The sequence below is a fragment of the Dendrobates tinctorius genome, unplaced genomic scaffold (assembly GCF_039654945.1).
Source record: "Dendrobates tinctorius isolate UK_male_01 unplaced genomic scaffold, ASM3965494v1 ptg000143l, whole genome shotgun sequence".
NCBI classification, from domain to species: Eukaryota; Metazoa; Chordata; class Amphibia; order Anura; family Dendrobatidae; genus Dendrobates; species Dendrobates tinctorius.
Window position 1 is genome coordinate 35,178,902 of NW_027361810.1, and position 17,345 is coordinate 35,196,246.

Genomic DNA, 17,345 nt, shown 5'->3' on the forward strand with positions numbered 1-17,345 from the left:
AAATACTCTCAATACTTGGGTAATCGTTTAGTTAATTTGTGTTGCAAATCTGTGGTGTTGAATATATGATGTGAAATGTTTTTATGTGCAATATAATCATTATAATTTGCTATAACTAGCCACAGTTGGTTACTATGCCCAGGCAACGCCACGCTCTTCCGCTAGTAAGTAATATATCCCAACATTAGATGTAAAAAGTAAGTTATATACCTTAGCTTAGAGTTTTATTAGCTTGATTGCCCCTATGCTCCAGTATTCACTCCAGTCCAGGTCTCGAGTGCTTGGCTTATTTTTTATTTTTCCATGTTTTCTTATTTTTTTTCTCATAGAAGTTTCTGAGGCTGGGCAGATGTTGCCAACAGTTGATCTCGGTGATACGTCTATTGATCTATACTGTTAGGGAGTTATGGTGGCGCTAGCTGAGAATGGATACGGAAGTAGCAGTGAGTGTGTGTTACGCACATGTTCCGGATCTGTGTTTTGCTTCTCTCAACCCGGTCCACTAATCTCTGTAGTGCTCCACACAAGGCTTTGCACATGGACTGGTGTGCTCCCATGTAATCATTAACCTAGGCCTGTATGAGACTCACAAAGACACACACTTGGTCTTTGGTATTAAGACTTCAGTGTTGCTAGACTCTCGCTTCCTCTATATACCTTGACCTGCTCAGCCAATTTCTGTAGTCTCCAGAATGTCTCCCGCTTACCTTCCTATGGTCTCCTGGACATCTCCTACCAGCTTGTCTGTGGTCTCCTTGATGTCTACCACCTGTCAGTTGTTTCCAGCATCCTGCCTCCTTACTTTATTTCTCCTGGACATTACCTACAGCCATCGGTTTTGAGCATCCCTCCTGCCTGTGGTCTCCTGGGCGTCTCCCACCTGCCTGTGGTCTCCTAGACATGGTATGTCTGCCTTCATTCTCTTGGATGTCTTCCGCCTACTTGCCTGTGATCTCCCACCTGCCTGCAGTTACCTGGACAACTTTCATCTGACTGTGGTTTCCAACATCCTGTTTGCCTGCCTGCTGTTTCCTGGACATTTCCTACTTGCTTGCCTGCAGTTTCCGGCAATCCCTCCTTTCTAACTGCGGTTTCCAGTTTCACAGTAGTCAGTGTTAATGCATTCTGTCCATGGCCTGTGTGACTACCGGGACTTTGGGCTTAGAAGATCCATCTCATGAGTGAGTCTAACAGAGTGTAGTACACACTCACCTCTGTACAGTACTGCCACTAAACACTTCCTATCAGGTTCTCCGAGTGGGTTTGGGTAAGTGAAGAGCTGGTTTGCAAGGGTGCAGTGGTGCACTGTCCGCCAAGTAAAGAAGTCTCTCATCATTTGTGATTCCTTAATTAGAAGATTCTTAGAACACACAAACTGGCTTTCATTTCCTGACCGGAGCCTTCATCCAATACTCACCTGACAAAGGTTCCTGTCTAGAGCTGAAAGCCATAATATGTGTTTTAAGGATCTTCTAGTAAATAGTCATGCTTACAATTGGTAATAGACTTCTTTTACTTGTCATACAGCACACCATGGCACCCCTGAAGACCAGTTCTTTACTTGTGTATTCATTTATGGTCAGCTTAAACCAATCAACCGGCATATACTTTCCGTATTCTCCCTTTTCTGTTGTTTATACATTAGCAGGAAAAGGGGGAGTAAAAGTGGAGTACAGAGAGGTAACAAATGACTACAAGGTGAGTCTACACAGTTTTTTTGGACTCTGTAGCCATGGAGATACATAGTTTTGCACTGGAACTGTATGAAGTTTAACTTTTACTAATCAAATATGTGGTGATCTTGGAATAGGAGTGTCTGGGGATGCTCTAGAGGTCATTAACATTTCATTTTCTAAATTTTTTATTCAATTGAAATAAAAAAATAAATTGAAACATTTTTTACCTTTAAAAATGAAAATAATTGGCCGGATCAGGATTTTTAAACACCACTCCAGCTTTTTATTTTTTTCAGTGCTGAACTGGTTCTACCAATGTAAGGTCCATGCCCCTGGAATTATACTTATGGGCTGCCATCATCACTTGTTATTGGTGCCACTATGGTCCCGGGACACCATCTTGTGATTGTAACTCCTGATTGATCAGAAGTCAGAAGTAATAGACTTACATTAATTTACATTGAAAGTTATCCTTGGACTCCTTCCAGCAAACATTGAAACAATGGCACCGGCAGGTCACAACCTCTAGGGAACAAGATGGCATCCAATTTGACATAATTTCTTTCTGTCTTATTAGCAAAAAAAAACTCTGCATGTGACAGTCTGAAATTTGTGACATGCGGAAAATATAGTACACATAATTGAGGGCTATGGACACCAGCATACAACTCTGAGTTTGCACAAACATTTTTTTTACTTCTGTGCGTGAAAAATCTCAAATCTTTTTTCTAAAATTATTATTATTATTTATTTATATAGCACCGTTGATTCCATGGTGCTGTACATGAGAAGGGGTTATATACAAATTGGAGGTGGTTGGGTGAGGAACGAATAAGTGTGAAGGAGAGAAGGTGGTCTTGGGATGACCGGAGATTACGTGAGGGAAGGTATCGGGAGATTAGTTTAGAGACATATGGAGGAGACAGGTTATAGATGGCCTTGTAGGTCAGTATTAGTAATTTGAACTGGATACGCTGAGGGAATGGAAGCCAGTGAAGAGATTTGCAGAGGGGAGAAGTGGAGGAGTAGCGAGGAGAGAGATGAATAAGTCGGGCAGCAGAGTTAAGGATGGACTGGAGAGGTGCGATGTTAGGAACGGCGGAACGCACTAAATAAAAATAATAATAAAGTGTGTTCGCCGCTCGGGGTCCACCGTGCAGTAGGTGATATTCCCCTCTGAAATGTAAAGTGCTGCGGAATACGTCGGCGTTATAAAAATAAAATTTATTATTATATTATTATTATAACCGCTGCTAAGTGGTGGCAGGAGCAATATGGCGGAAATGCGCACAGGGTTAAACTTCACCCAGGTGCGCAGAGCAATCTCAGTTAATTCACAGAGATGACAAATAAGTATAAACACAAAAGACTGAGCCTGTTGAGGTCACAGTACTCAGTAAAAATGCACACACGGTATCAGGTCACAGGAGTAGCCCAAGACGGCAGCACTACGTCCATCTAGACTTACCATGTGCGGAGCGTCGCAACTGTGAATGCAAAGGGGCTGCTACTGCAGCAAGGCGTGGACACTGCCGCTAAACGACAAGGCTAAGGCGCAAGTGCTATGTAGGACGCTAGCAGCTGTGGATGTTGCAGCAGAGGAGCGCTGGCGTTGATTCTGACTCAGTCCCTAACCACATACGTAATATCAGAGGGAAGGGGTTTTATAATGAGTCATTCACCAGAATCATACATCCGTCTTCATACACACAGCAGCAAGTAAGTCTATACTAGCGCATGGCGGAACAGCCATGCGTGCCTTTTATAGCAGCTGGGACCTTCCGCAAGCTTCCAGATCTCTGAGATGGACCAATGAGATCTGGAGTGGGACCTGAGCACATGACTCCCGATCTCCAATGGGAGATCATCCCATGAGCATGCTCAGTAGGAGGACAGAAGGACTTAGCCTCAGGAGAGATTTGCTGCAAGGCAATTTCCTCTGCAGTCTCCTCCGCAGTAGATAAACAGCAGGAGACTGCAGAATGTGAGGGTCTGGATCCCTGCGGAGTAAACACAGAAATCCGACACCTAACATGCGAGAGTGTTAGCAGGGAGACCACAGAAAAGGATGTTTGTTGTGAGTTCATTCTCTGATTCACCAGTTGTGAGTTCCCCTTCCAGACTCCCTCTGGTGGTGACAGGAGGTGGTGAGGCTGGTTTGATCGGTGGAGGTCTGCCACCTGAGAATGAGGATGACGATTGGACCTCAGGATTCTCAGATTGGATTTAAGACAGCCGACACCCTATTCAGTTGCTGGTGATTCCTTCTGGCTTGTCAGCTCTTGGTTTTCAGCTCTGTTCCAGTCATCTAAAGCTAAGTTTTTCTGCCAATGTTCACATTTGATTTTGTTGGTCTGTTCAGTTTTTTGTGTGGTCAGCCAGCCCCAGCTGGGGGCTGTGCTGAATTTCCACTCTTATTTATCAGTATTTTGCCAATTGGCTTTTTGTCCCTTACTAGTTCAGTCTCTTTTTGCTCTGTCTCAGAATATTTCAGAGTGCTGATATAGTGGGAGAAGTCTAGTGACTTCAGGGTTAATTTTGCTATCAGACATGATTTTTGTAGGATTTTTTGCAGGTTGCAGACAGTGTCTTTCCTTTCCTTTCCTGCCTAGTTAGTTTGGGCCTCATCATTTGCTCAGCCTATTTTCCTGCCTGTGTTTGTGCCTTCATCTTGTTTCACCGTCAATACTTGTGTGGGGGCTATCTATTCCTTTGGGGTCTGCTCTGGGGCAGTTAGTTTTCCCTTTTCTTGCTTTAGGCTTATTTAGTCCTCTGGCTGTGACGAGGCATCTAGGAACATCGTAGGCAAGCTCCACGGCTACTGCTAGTTGTGTGGTAAGATCCGGGATCTGCAATCTGCATAGTAACCAACCTCTCTGGTTTTCTGTGACTTAGCTTGTTTTGTTTTTTTCTCCTCGGTGACCCATTCATAACAGATGTTGCAGTAGTCGAGGCGGGAGATGATGAGGGCGTGCACAAGCATTTTAGTAGATTGAGGGTTGAGGAAAAGACAGATTCTATTTTTGAGCTGGAGGCGACAGGAGGTAGAAAGAGCTTGGATGTGCGGTTTGAAGGACAGGGTAGAGTCAAGGGTTACGCCGAGGCAGTAAGACAGTAAGACATTATTTTTAGAATAACTAACAAATAACTTCCCAGCTAAGATATAATTCAGAATTATAGTCCAATAAAGGCTTAATGAATACAGAACGGTGCAATTATGAGAACATAATAAATAGATTCTTACTCTGGCATCTGTGAGATTACTCTCATGATCGGCAATACCTCTACTTTATTAATGCTGCATTTTTAAAAGCTCCTCTGCTGGCTGGATATATTCAGAGTACGGTCCATTAAATGTTATTACTGCCCCCCAAAAAAAACACTTTTTGCAAAATCAATACAATTACTTTAAATCCATAATATAAGCCTGGAAAGATATTACTGTCATAGAGAATGACTATATGATTTAATAAAAACAGTTTCATCACATCCAGATCTCTAAAGTGATTAATAGCATTATGATAGCATTATCATGTTTGTGTTCATTGAAGGCTGCGGAGTTTTAAGCTCTCGTCTCTCAATTATTTCCTTCTTATTTACTTGAAAGCACGGTGGCAATTTCATACGAGCGGCAGGAAAACAGCTTTCTCAGCGAAACAATGCACAGTAGGGAAACACTTTAAATTAAATTGAAATTGTAGTCTCTTCCATTCAGACCAGAAATTTAATGAAAGGGTTTTAATAATATAATATTTGCAAATGTGAGGTTTGTCAGCATCTTTGAAAGGACTGCAATAAGCCATAATCATACATATGTACCTATCTTCTCTACATAATGTATTGATGCCAAGAAGGTGAGTAAATTACTCCTTGGACATTAGTTATGAAGGATACAATGTGAAGAGTCCAAATCAATGAGTCTCTGCACTTCTTCTTCCTGAATGCACAACCTGAAACAAATCAATGTGCTTACCTATAAAGAACATATAATAAGACAATCGTGAAAAAAATCTATTAAAACTATAACAACAAGGGATAGGGATCTTAAGAGATATATACTTTAGCTGTTTTTTTTTATAGGGAGCCATATCTTAGAAAACGAAAAAGACAGAAATTGTGACAATTTTAATTAAAATTAAGCAAAAGCAAGAAAATAAAAAGCAAAAAAAAAAGAACTCAGCCAGAAAACAGTATTCACACGAGATATTTGATAACTAGTATATATGCTGCGTAAAGTAAATAGATAAAAAGTAAATATTTCATATAGCCTACCTATATTAAGTGCAGTCACTCATGGTCACCTAAATGGCAATAAGAGTTTGGCTATACATAGAAACAATAGCTAATTTATAGTAGCGTTTCACCATTTAGCCTTCATCAGGGACCTTCAATGGATTATTCCAACAGGAGGAGATGAACTCAGATCTGTGCATTTATACATTTTATATAATATCCTTGTAAAATATATTTTATCCGTCTTGACAGTCATATCATTACTAGTTTTATATTGTTATATTAGTCATTTATCTATTTACCATATTTTTCAGACTATAAGACGCACTTTTTCGATAAAAAGTTTGGCAGGAAAATGGGGGTGCGTATTTTAGTCGGAATGCAGGCTTACTGGGGGGGTTGCGGCAGTGATGAAGCAGTGTTCCTTCCTCAGGGTACCAGCGGCGGTAGACATATGGTGATGCTGAAGCTCAGTGGCGTAGCAACTGTTTGTGGCGCCCGGGGCGGTCGAAAAATTTGCCACCCCTTTGCTCTTTGATAATCCGGAAGAATCCGAAGAGCCCACACTACACTCAAAGATCTATTTTTAGTCTACTACTAACTCTGCTGTTATTATTTCTAAATTTCTAGACTTTCATCTTCTTGCAGTTCTCTCTCTATATATATGTGTATGTATTAGCGTGATGACCCTACTGAACCTCCACCACTGCCCTGCCGAGAGCTGCACCATAAAACAGTGTAAGGAGACCCATGTGTCCTCCCCCTGCACAGACCCACAGTACACCCCCTACAGAGCCCTCATGTTCTCCCCTTGCACAGCCCCCCACCCCCGTGTACCCCCCTGCACAGCCCCTCCATGTCCTCCCCTGCACAGCCCCCCATGTCCTCCCCTACACAGCCTCCCCATGTACCCCCCAGCACAGCCTCCCCATGTACCCCCCAGCACAGCCTCCCCATGTCCTCCCCTACACAGCCTCCCCATGTACCCCCCAGCACAGCCTCCCATGTCCTCCCCTACACAGCCTCCCCATGTACCCCCCAGCACAGCCTCCCATGTACCCCCCTGCACAGTTCCCCATGTCCCTCCTACAGAGCCCCCATGTCCTCCCCTACACAGCCTCCTCATGTACCCCCCAGCACAGCCCCTCCATGTCCTCCCCTACACAGCCTCCCCATGTACCCCCCAGAACAGCCTCCCATGTCCTCCCCTACACAGCCTCCCCATGTACCCCCCTGCACAGTCCCCCATGTCCCTCCTACAGAGCCCCCCCATGTTCTCGCATACACAGCCCCCCCATGTCCTCCCCCTACAGAGCCCCCCATGTCCTCCCCTGCACAGCCCCCCATGTCCTCCCCCTACAGAGCCCCCCATGTCCTCCCCTGCACAGCCCCCCCATGTCCTCCCCCTACAGAGCCCCCCATGTCCTCCCCCTACAGAGCCCCCCATGTCCTCCTCTGCACAGCCCCCCATGTCCTCCCCCTACAGAGCCCCCCCATGTCCTCCCCCTACAGAGCCCCCCATGTCCTCCCCCTACAGAGCCCCCCATGTCCTCCCCCTACAGAGCCCCCCATGTCCTCCCCTGCACAGCCCCCCATGTCCTCTCCCTACAGAGCCCCCCATGTCCTCCCCCTACAGAGCCCCCATGTCCTCCCCCTACAGAGCCCCCCCATGTCCTCCCCCTACAGAGCCCCCCAATGTCCTCCCCCTACAGAGCCCCCCATGTCCTCTCCCTACAGAGCCCCCCATGTCCTCTCCCTACAGAGCCCCCCCATGTCCTCTCCCTACAGAGCCCCCCAATGTCCTCCCCATACAGAGCCCCCAATGTCCTCCCCCTACAGAGCCCCCCATGTCCTCCCCCTACAGAGCCCCCCCATGTCCTCTCCCTACAGAGCCCCCCCATGTCCTCCCCCTACAGAGCCCCCCATGTCCTCTCCCTACAGAGCCCCCCCATGTCCTCTCCCTACAGAGCCCCCCCATGTCCTCCTCTGCACAGCCCCCCATGTCCTCTCCCTACAGAGCCCAACTCTTTTGCATAATATCAGCTATATGAAGATGTAGGCAATCCAACTCCAAGGATTAGGGAGCCTCAACTTTAGCATTAGTAAATGGGGGAGAGGGAGTAATTACCTAGATGCCCCCTGTAGCATAATATTATATGATGGAATGAAATTCAAGGGGCAATCACATACCGCGGTGTCTCCCTCCCCTCACAGGCATCACGGGCAGGCTGGGCAGCGCTTCCCGCCGTCCCCCTCACTCACCGGCTCCTGTGTCCCGGGATCCGCTCCTCCTGCGTCACCTCAGCCACACGCCACGTGTTCTTCGGGCAGCTCCGACCGAACAACCAGCCCCAAGCAGCCAACACCTCCGCCCAGCACCGGCTCAGGAGCGGAAAGCAGCCGGGGCTCCGAGTCCGAGTCCAGCAAGGCAGTGGCGTAGAGGGTAGAAAGTGCCTGCACTGTGCCGCCTCCGCGGAGTCCGCGCTGTTCTCCCACAGTCAGAGGAGAGGAATTGAATTGCTGCTGCCGCGCCGCCCCCACACACGTGCCGCCTGGGGCAGACCGCCCCCACACGCTACGCCACTGCTGAAGCTCCAAGTTGGCAGTGAGTAGAGCAGAATGCATCATTGGTTTCCCTGTGGTCATCTTCCCGAAGCCTTGGGCCACCGGAGGCAACACTTGCGTGGACTGAGATCTCGGCTGGGCCTCTCACATTCCATTTTCCTGAGGTTGTTGATTAAAATTGACTTTGTTCAAGTCAAGGAACAACCCTCTTAACTCTCTCTAAGGATTTTATATAATAGTCAACCCTAAACACAATTTTACATTTATCCAACAGTATGTTTGATAATTTAGTGATTATTTATTATTTAACAGCTTTTGGCTCCATCTTGAGCCATAGTGGATTAATGAATGAATGCTGGATAGGAAGATCAATCTTGTGCAAACCTAGATAGGTCCACTAGGGTCTTTATCACCTTAGGCTTGAAGGTAACAAGCCATTGGGTCGGTGACCTTCCTCTTTGTCTTGTTTCTTCTATGCCTCCGACCAAGATGTCCTTCTCCAGTGATTGTTTTCTTTGCACAATATGTCCAAAGTTGTCAGTCATAGGCAAGTGATCCTTGCTTCCAGTGACATGTCTGGCTTGATTTGTTCCAAAATTGATTTGTTTGCTCTTCTTGTCATCCATGGCATTGATAACATCCTTTTCCAGCACCACATTTCGAAGGCGTCAATTCTTCTTCTGTCTTGCTTCTTTATCGTCCGGGTTTCGCATCCTTATGTTTCCATAGAAAAGATCAAACTATACATGAGCGACATCTTCGTTGCCAGTAAAATGTTCCTCGATTTGAAGACCTTGACTTCATTATTTATTTGCCCATAGCAATTCTCCGATTGCCTTCCAGTGTCATTGCTGCAACTTGAGTTATTGATCCAAGTAGGTTGAAGTCCTCTACAGCTTCCAGTTTGTTGCCATCCATCTCCAATGAGCCCCAGTCATACCTGGCAGTAATCAATATCTTTGCCTTCTTTGGGTTGAGTAGCAGTTCCAAGTTTGAGCTTTCTATATTGACACTCAGTAATAAGTCCTTCATTCCATCTATGCTTGTTGCTATCAATGCTGTATTTAAGATGAATGCATATTTAAGATTGTTGATAATTCTTCCAGTAATTTTGATTCGTTCATCTTTTTGGCAAGTCCAACCTTCTTGAAAATAGCTTCTCCATATAAATTGAAGAGAAATGGTGACAGTATGCAACCTCGCTCTACTTTGAACCACCTAGTGTCTCCATATTCCAGACTGTTGCTTCTTGGTCGATGTAGAGATTCCTAATGAGTCTAATAAAATGGTTTGGCACAAGCATATCTTTTATGGTATTCTAATGTTCCTGGTGATCAACACTCTGGCTTTGCTATAGTTGATGAAGCAAAAATATTGTATTCTTTGGCCTTTTTCATTATCCATCTAATGTTAGCAATCACATCTCTTGTTCCTTTAGAAGTTCTTTGTCAAAATAAGTTTATAACCATCTTTTTAGGATCTTCAGTAGTGTTAGTTGGCATAAGGTGTGAGCGCAATAGTCCGATAGTTTCCAAAGGAATAAGCACTGATCTTGTCAATTCTTTGGGCCTTTATCAGATGTCTATATCTGTTGACACAGGCAAGTGATGGCATCAACTGCTGCTTCAGAAGACTTTATTATCTCTATTGAACTATTGTCCAGGCACTTCATTGTAAGTCAGAAGTTTTAGCACAGGAATGACTTTGTCTTTAAGGATGTTCAACTATCATTTCCAGACTCAGTTTCTTCCTGTATCACAGAGTCACCCTTCTAGAGGAGTTCCATGTGCTCTTTCTTTCCATTTTTACTTGATCTGTTCTGGTTCAGTTAGTTTGTTCCCCTTGGCTCCTTTCAACATGCCCACTTTTGGTTCAAACTTTCGTAGTATTTCTTTGATGCTTAGGTATGGTTTCCTGGTCTTGTCCCTCAGATGTTCTATTTGTACACATCTTCTGATGTTCTAAAGTTCTTTGTCTGCTCTAATGGCTCTTTTTTAGTTTTTTACTGATGAAACAATGCACAGTAGGGAAACACTTTAAATTAAATTGCTTTTGCCATTAGTTTTTCTTCAATGATCTTTAGGGTGTCTTCTGTTAACCATGGCCGTGAGGGTCTCTTGTGCTTCTTGTTCACTAGCATTACAGGGGGCAGCGCAGGGCTGCCGCTAAGCCCCTTCCCCGACCGCGCCTCCTCTGGTCAGCTCCTCCTCTGATCGCATGATGCTGCATGAAATCAGCGTACCCTATATTTAGCGTTGGATATGCTGGTCGTGCACCGGCACACTCTTGCCGGCGCATCCGCCCTTTTGGCGCTGCGCCGAGTGCACAAAAATGCAACAGAGTGCGTTTTTGTGCGCTAGGCTCAAAGCCAAAAGGGCGCAAGCGCCGGCAAAAGTGTGCCAGCGCACGACCAGAGTACCCAACGCTAAATATAGGGTACGCTGATCGCATGCAGTGTTATGCGATTAAAGGAGGAGCTGACCAGAGGAGGCGTGGCTGGGGGCTTAGCTGCGGCCCTGCGCTGTGCCCTGTAACGCTAGTGTGAAACTAGCCTTACTGGCTTCTTTAGTAACAGTAGTCTTTATATGTGTCCATAATTCTTCAGGCTTTCTTTCATCCATGTCCAGTAATGTAGATTCAGTAATAAACCATTTAAAAAGACATACGGTAACTAACAAGTTAACAAAAACGTAACTGAGAACTCTTTGCAACTTTTTAGATTAATCAGTAAAAATGGTCCGTGCTTTGTTAGCTTTGATGAACTCTACCATGTGAATGTCCCTAAAAGAGAATATGGTCTTTTTAGTATTTAAAAACCCTTTTATTCTGACAATGACTGGCCTGTTTTGCAGATATTATTATATATTTAGAAGACTTTTTAAGGATTCATGCTTAGGAAGCCTAGCTTTCTTCTATATCCAGCACGAACTGCTGAACTGAGATCTAAATGTTTAAAGAAGTGTCACAAGTGGCATCCTTACACAAAAGTGTGCAAGTATCACCCCACTAATATCAGAGGAAAAATTCATGCAGCAAAGTTTTCAACAAGTTTCTATCGGCTGCAAAAAATCTATGAAAACTGTTACTTCACTATTTAATATTTAGGACAGATATAATGTATAAAGTCTACAAAACATAAAAAGTTTTCTCAACTCTTTTGAGGTATTCATTGGGTACCTGGCTACTGTATGCCACACTTTTTAAACAAATGTTTCCAAATTAAAATTACATTTTGAAAGGACAGTGTTGTTTTTTGATTGCACTAGAAAAGAAATGTACCTGTCGTAGTATATACGTATATGTCTAAACATTCTCCAAATGTGAATCTAGTCTAAAGACAAAAGGGGTCAGTATTACTCACTTTACCTATCCACCCCATGAAAGTACAAAGACTTATAAGAGACCATCAACTGTTGGAGGCTAGGGGGATAAGCAAGGAGAATTTTACTTGTGTTTTTTTTCTAAGTTTATAATCTGTTACCAGATTTTTTTTTAATTATGGTTAAATGTCTCTTTATTTGTATGAAGCTAGAAGCTTTACTTCACATCAGCTATACTTCTTTAGAAATTACGAACTAGAGAAAAACCGCTTTAGGAATTGCTATTTTTTGCGGGAAGTTTTTGGAGGATCTTTTCTTTTCTTAAATTGGTTTGAAATGGTTCAGAAGATATTTTTCACTAAAGTTATTGCAATCTTTTAATTTGACAGTTCCTACTTTGGAGCAGGTTCCTTCAGGATCCATTTCAAATAATTGACCTGCTTTTTTTTTTGTCCACTACTCGTTTTTCAAAACTTTTTCAGGAATAAAAAATGCTCAAAAAACTCTTCACATGAACAGTAAACAAAGAGGACCTACATTAAAAATGAATAGGAAGTGTGTGTTATTTTTGCGTTTTTTGAAGAGGATTTTTGAACGAATCTACTAAAAAAAAACTCCTTAAAGACCACTGTGTTAATATACTCTAAAAGACATTGAAAAGGTGTGAAATTGGGCCCTTTGCAGCAGCATTCCTGTAACGTCAAGTGTGTAAACTTCAGCCCACTGCAAGTGGAGACACAGATAATTGGTTAGTAAAAACATTTCATCATTTACAGAACATTGAAAACAGCAAAGTAGAAAAGATTGTCACCCAGTGCATTCTCGAATTGTTTCTGTGCCATAGGTCAGATATTTTTTTTGATTTTTTACTATTGGGAAACCTACAAATTACAACAAATATGACTGGGCTCGAAATTCAAAAATTGAAAAACTGATCCAATGCCACTCCTGTACTTACTGTATGCTTCTCAGTATCCTGCCGATGCGACCTACAATAAATTCTGTATGTCCCAGCCCTGATCAGAATATTATAAAAAAAAAATACCAAATCTAACAAGCATATGCACTTTTATAACATCAGTTCCTTGAACTATGGTGCTTTTATACGAGTCTAAGGGTACCGTCACACATAGCGACCCACCAGCGATCCCGACAACGATATCAACATGTCAGGATCGCTGGTGAATCGCTACATGATCGCTGGTGAGCTGTCAAACAGGCAGCTTCACCAGCGATCAGCACCAGTGACGCCGAGCGGGCGCGTCGCTGCGTACGTTAGTTACCAGCACGCTGAGGCAGGGAGCTGGTAACTAAGGTACACATCGGGTTTCTAAGGGATGTGCGTCACTTAGAAACCCGATGTGTACCTTAGTTACCAGCTCCCTGCATCAGCGCGCTGGTAACTAATGTACACAGAGGGTTCTAAGCACAGCGCAGTGCTTAGAAACCCTGCGCTTACCTTAGTTACCAGCTGATCGCTGATCTCCCGCCTGTCACACGCAGCGATACGTGCTGGCCAGCGGGAGACCAGTGACCAAAAAAATGTCCAGGGCTTTCCTACAGCGATCAGCGATACCGGCAGGGCAGGGGGGCCGGTTGCTGATCGCTGTCACACACAGCGATCTCGCTGGTGAGATCGCTGTTACGTCACAAAACTTGTGACTCAGCAGCGATCTCGCTAGCGAGATCGCTATGTGTGACGGGGCCCTAAGTCTCAAAGGGCACCATAAAATCCTACATATGTAATGAATGGTTGGCGGTTTTTAGAAGATCTTACTAAATGGTAAAAGGTTACTAGGTATTATTGTTATAAAATGATTTTCAAGATACATAGTTTCCATTACAGGGTTTTGCACTCCTGCTTGATTAACAATTTTGACCAGCAGCATTGTCACACTGCTGTCCCGACCTGTGTGACCTTTGATGATGCAAGAAGGGACAACTTTGTCTCTGTAGCATTGGAGGACCACAGCAGAACTGCACCGGTCCGGATCAATCGCTAAAGCTCTAGGGCAGCTCTAACAAACTCTAAAAAAGAGCTTCAAAGTATTGCACTCCTTGCTTAGGAGACTAGTCAACACTGCTAAATTGCCTTAGTGATGGTGACATAGACATTGAACATTAAATACAAAAATTAAGAATCTCTTTACTCGTCGGGATTTTTATTACAAAGTAATTTGAAAAGTTGCTTATTTGTACAAGCACTTTTAATTTTACATATGAAAGGGAACTTGTCACCAGGTTTTCCCTATATAAAGTACAGACACCACCATTAAGACCTTTTTATAGCATAGTATAATGCTGTAAAAAAAAGTCCCAAATCCAGTCTGTAGATCCCAAAAAAGACCTTTTATCAAACTCAGATGGTATGGTCTGGTCTGATGGGCATCTTTGATCTTGATCTGGCGCATCCTTTCTTTTTACGATCACCATCCTCCTTCCCTGCTTCATGTGGATGATGCAACCTTCATCACCCACACAGTGTCCTCCATCACGCTCCCATGCAGGCGCACTTCTCTATACCCTGCCAAGGGCAGAGCAATGTACTGTAGTGTGCATGATCCAGCTTTACTTCTGGGTCATCATCTCTCTTTGGCCTTTCCTGGCACATGCTCATTACAGTACTTTGCTCTACCCTCGGCAAGGCAGAAAGAAGTATGCCTTCGCAGGATCATAATTGGGTCACTGTGTGGACGACATAGCATGCATCATCTACATGAAGCAGGGAACGAGGGTGGTGATTGAAAGAAGAGAGGAGGCGCCAAATCAAGATTATAGACACCCATCAAACCAGACTGTGCAGTTTGTGAGTATCATACAAGTCCTTTTTTGGGGAGATCTGCAGAATGGATTTTTTACAGGATTCCAGTATGCTTTAAAAGAGGCCATATTGGTCGTGGTCATACTTAAAGGGAACCTGTCACCAGGTTTGGCCGATATAAATTACGGCCACCACCTTTCAGGGCTTATCTACAGCATTCTATAATGCTGTAGATAAGCCCCCGATCTGACCTGAAAGATAAGAAATATAACTTCTTATACTCACCTGGGGGGGACGGTCCAGTCCAAGGGTTGTCGCTGGTCTGGGTCCGGCGTCTCCCATCTTCTTATGATTGCCGTCCTCCTGCTTGCTACATTGCTCCCCGGCATCACGCTCCTGCACAGGCGTATTTATCTGCCTTGTTGAGGAGAGACCAAAGTACTGCAGTGCAAAGGCGCCGGGAAAGATCAGAGAGGCTCACTTTAAAAGGGGAAACCTCATGACAGGTTCCTTTAAAGATCATGAGACAACCCTTTTAATGTCTCCATACACTTTAATTAATTTCAAGCCTCCTAGCTTCCAAGTGTGCATGATTTTTCAGTGGGTAGAGAAATACAAGACACTACCAGAGGGGTCTTATCGAAAACTTTCGTTGCGTAAGAGCCTGTTGATCCATATAGTGTACATACAATTATTAGGTTCTGATGACATTGACTGTACATAAGTACTTCAATATATACCTTAAGATTTACTGTACATCCTGGTGACTCTCTTTAACAAGTAAAGGGTTAAGCAGAACATTTCTTGTCTGATGTGTTGTTGAACAATAATAAAGGGAAAACACCACTGACAGACGACCATGGCTAAATTGACTTCACATTGAGATGTAAGATAAGCCCCATTTGAAGAGAAAGCATGCCCCATGATCATAAGCCAACTCATAGTCCTTCTTAAATGTCCGGCAATGAGCAAATAAGAGCGAAGCATCAGTGGCAAATTGGAATCCAACGTTCCTTTTGTGCTTGTTAAATGGTGGAATGATTATAATTGAAAAAAGTGATGTGCATTAGTTCTGAGTGAATGTACAAGAAATGACAAGTGTGTAAGTTAATGATTATTTCACAACATCCACAACTACCTCTCTGTCTTCTACTCAACAGCTTAGCGCCTGCACAGAGAAAATGACTTGCCTTCTGCTATTTATGGACATCCTATACAGGTCACATGGAACTAACCCTCAAGTGATAAGTATTAGTCTCGGAAGTTTGTGGCTTACAGGGGTATATTGTAAATAGCGGAGAGGCTTTTTGTTCTGGTGCAAGCTATTGTACGAGGCAGAAATTGAACATTTTCATCTGAATGAAACAAACAAAAAAAATAATAACGTTGTTTTGCCCTTTGTTGGAAATCTGTAGGAAGCATTGTAGCAAACGAAAGTTTCATTCAATGCATTCTTGTTTGGTTGGAGGGGGGGAGAAAATGTATACTTAACGTTTTCATTGCCAAAGTTTACATTTTCTTTCAAATGACCAGTAAGAGATTGTCATTTGCATGGAAGAAATGTATTTTAAAGGAATCTCCCATCAGGTTTTGCTGAGAGCAACATGAAGCAGGGGCAGACGCATTCATTCCAGTTATGTATCACTTACTTTCCAATTTTGCTGCAGTTTTGATAAATTTACGGCTTTCTCTGCTGCAGATCTACCGGTTCTCAAATGCTGAGCTCTGTATAACTCCACCCCCACACCACTGATTGGTAACTTTCTGGGTACACTGTGTGTAAGATAACAAGCAGGAACGCGGGATGCAGTAACGGGATGCCGGCAGAGCAGGGGTTAACAGGTTTATTTACAGGGGAATACTCCACGCAGGGAGGTAAAAGGTTAAACAATATAAATGACAATGGATTTTGCAATGTGAGGTACAGCGGTACAGTTAACGGCAGTTCAGTAGCCAGCGTGTTAGGAAGTCCTAAATCTGCAGCTCCGGCTGCGTACTCAATTGCACATACAACGGCTGGCACGATGCCCTTTCCAGTGGGACCAAGTAAATGACAATACCCCATCTTCTGGTGACAGTGGTCAGCCTTCAGTACCTTCCACTGTCCCTAGTCCATATACTGTAGTGGCTGAATAATGGTAAGGGCCACAGTCTTGTATGAGCACAGAATGGCTCTGCAAGTATACGAAGGCCAAGTCAAGTCACAATTGTCTGGGGCCTAGATTTACTAGCGCAGTCAGGGTGTAGGTTACGGTCACGTTACCGGTCTCTTTCAGGCGGCACACCTTTGGTACTCACGATCCTGAAGTGTCTGGCTCCTGGCTTTATGTCGACCACCGGGCACACACTGCCCGTCTCTCTCTCTCTCTCTGGTCCCCGCAGTTGGCAGCGGGTGACAGCAGTCGCTGGTCTGTGTGGAGCTGGTGCTCCCCTGACGGAGCACTTCTCTCTCTCGCTGCAGCAACACTCGGCTCAGCTCTTCTCTGTGTGCATGGCTCTGCATGGCTCTGCTCTGCTGACATGGTTCTGCACGGCTCTGCTCTGCTGACATGACTCTGCTCTGCACAGCTCTCTCTGCAGGCGACAGGGGCTCCTTCTATATTGCCTGTTGCCACACCGGTACTCTCTGGTGGGGGAAGCAGAGCGCGCTGCTCATGGGTCTGCGTGCTGCTCTCTGCGCTGCTCCCCGCTGACATCAGACTGCCCCACTTTGCGTGCTTTTTCCTTTTATGCCTCTGCTGCTGCGTGCCCTTTTCTGGCTCTCCCCGCCTCTCTGGGTCAGCAGGAAGC